The 3,019-nt window shown below is 34.2% G+C and overlaps 1 non-coding gene across 1 annotated transcript; it reads right to left on the reverse strand.

The window, feature by feature from the left end:
* Positions 1-2,476: 2,476 nt before the first annotated feature.
* On the reverse strand, positions 2,477-2,585 carry LOC117975695 (U6 spliceosomal RNA). The gene has a single exon (XR_004666050.1). It is a non-coding gene; the product is annotated as a U6 spliceosomal RNA (small nuclear RNA).
* Positions 2,586-3,019: the final 434 nt, after the last annotated feature.

Below are 3,019 nucleotides of genomic sequence, written 5' to 3' on the forward strand. Positions count from 1 at the left end.
ATGGAGCAGGACCCCTCTGGAATGAGGGTCTAATTTCCTTATGGCCAGGTATTACACAGAAAGATGGGGGAAGGATAGAGTTGTATTTTTAGGCTTTAGGACTGACTTTAGAGAAAAAGCGTTCTAATTTCTATGGCTTGCCTCAGGGAGAATGAGGGGCAAGAGACAGGAGGGCAGAAGGTTGGAGAGAGACTTTGCTTTGCAAGCCTTCGCTTTGGGGTTTCTTTTTCTGAACCCCAACATTTCTCATTCTGAAACTTCCTCAAGAAGTTTCACAGTCCAAAAATTGATTGATAGATTGTCTCATAAGCCATTGAATCAGTCTCTCAGTCCTGATAATAGGCCAGTCTAGCTAAACAGTTAACAGTTGTGTCTCATTTCAGGCAGTGGTGTTGCCGATGGGCTTCCATGAAAGTCAGGGCTCTATACAGTGTGAGCAATGAGATATTTACTTTTGAGTATCACTTCCTGAGCCCCAACAAAGGACTTTAGAGAGTGCTGGGTGTGGATGTTGTGGAGGGGTTGGACTGAGGGGGCATAAATTCTTGGATTCCAGCGCTAGAGGACCTGGAGTCAACAGGGAGTGAATCAAAGCGAAAACAAGACTCAGTTTCTATGGCTGGGCTCTGAGGTCAGGAATACTAATGGTAGGATCCCTGCTCTGGAAAGTGGGATGTGAGTGGCCATGGATAAGGCTGATTTGATACTAACCTCAATATACTGCTACATTTCTTCATCCTGAGACTGAAGAGGGTTTGCACAGGAGTGCGTGTTCAGTTTAGGACCTACAAGCACACAGATAACTGTGCCAAAGGGAGGAATTTTAGGAGACATTATTGGATGAGAGGTCATGCCCCTTGCTTCACAAAGCATGATGTATGGGCTAATGCTTACTTAGCCTGCTCATAAAGTCATTCTACATTAGAGGTTAGAGACTAAAGATACCAGAACACCCATTCTTCAAACAACTTTTACATTTACTTTCAGGACCACATAATTGTTCTCTAACTTTTCATATATTTGTTCTCAGTTTTTTTTCTCTTCAGATGATATACTTTAAGTTTGTTCAATGCAGGAACGTTTTTTCGGAGCTTTTGCATTTCCCCAAGTGCCTAACTTAAATTTTTACCCAGATTACTGTAAATGACAGAGCTGTTAAGGTTTTTTGCTTGTTTGTTTTCTTTTTTTTTTTTTTGAGACGGAGTTTCGCTCTTGTTGCCCAGGCTGGAGTGCAATGGCACGATCTCGGCTCACGGCAACCTCCGCCTCCCGAGTTCAAGCGATTCTCTTGCCTCAGCTTCCCGAGTAGCTGGAATTACAGGCATGCACCACCATGCCCGGCTAATTTTTTGTATTTTTAGTAGAGACGGGGTTTTTCCCTTGAAGAAAGAATTGTCCTAAAAATTTCAGAAAACTATAAGTGGATTTTGCTTATGATACTCAAGCTGATAGTTGAAAACAATTGAACATAGGGAACTTTTCATTGAAGGCCTATATATATATAAATATAAATATATATATAAAATATATATAAATATATATAATATATATAAATATATAATATATATAAATATATATAAAATATATAATATATAAATATATATAAAAATATATAAATATATATAATATATAATATATATATAAATATATAAATATATAAAAATATAAATATATATAAATATATATAAAATATATATAAATATATAAATATATAAAAAATATAAAATATATTTATATATATAAAATATATATAAATATATATAATATATAAATATATATAAAATATATATAAATATATAATATATATAATATATATAAAATATATATTATATATAAATATATATAAAAATATATATAAATATATATTATATATAATATATAAATATATTATATATAATATATAAATATATATTATATATAATATATAAATATATATTATATATAATATATAAATATATATTATATATAATATATAAATATATATTATATATAATATATAAATATATATTATATATAATATATAAATATATATTATATATAATATATAAATATATATTATATATAATATATAAATATATATTATATATAATATATAAATATATATTATATATATAAAATATATATTATATATAAATATATATTATATATATAAAATATATATTATATATACAAAATATATATATATATATATATATTTTTTTTTTTTTGACAGAGTCTTACTCTGTCACCCAGGCTGGAGTGCAGTGGTGTGATCTCAGTTCACCGCAACCTCCACCTCCTGGGTTTGAGCGATTCTCCTGCCTCAGCCTCCCGAGTAGCTGGGATTACAGGTGTGTGCCACCATACCTGGCTATTTTTTTTTTTTTTTTTAATGAAAACCACAATTTTGTCATTGGGTGCCACCCGTTTTTGCTTAGATTCACACTATTTCCTTAGTGCTAGTTAGCAGATACTGAAATGATCTTCCCAGACTGTGCAAAATATGGAACTCTTCACGAATTTGTGTGTCATCCTTGGGCAGGGGCCAATGCGAATCTTCTCTGTATCGTTCACAATTGTAGTATATGTGCTGCCAAAGCGAGCCCTAATTTTTGTATTTTTTGTAGAGATGGGGTTTCACCATGTTGGTCAGGCTGGTCTCGAACTCCTGACCTCAAGTGATCTGCCTGCCTCGGCCTCCCAAAGTGCTGGGATTACAGGCGTGAGCCACCGCGCCTGGCTTTTTTTTTTTTTTTGACACAGTCTTGCTTTGTTGCCAAGGCTGGAGTGTAGTGGCGTGCTATCAGCTCACTGCAAGCTCTGCCTCCCAGGTTCAAGCAATTCTTCTGCTTCAGCCTCCCGGGTAGCTGGGACTACAAGTGCACGCCACCATGCCCAGCTAATTTTTTTTTTTTTTGTATTTTTAGTAGAGACAGGGTTTCACCATGTTGGCCAGGATGGTCTCCATCCCCTGACCTCATGATCCTCTCGCCTCGGCCTCCCAAAGTGCTGGGATTACAGGAGTGAGCCACTGGGCTGG

Source organism: Pan paniscus, chromosome 14, assembly GCF_029289425.2.
Source record: "Pan paniscus chromosome 14, NHGRI_mPanPan1-v2.0_pri, whole genome shotgun sequence".
Taxonomy (NCBI): domain Eukaryota; kingdom Metazoa; phylum Chordata; class Mammalia; order Primates; family Hominidae; genus Pan; species Pan paniscus.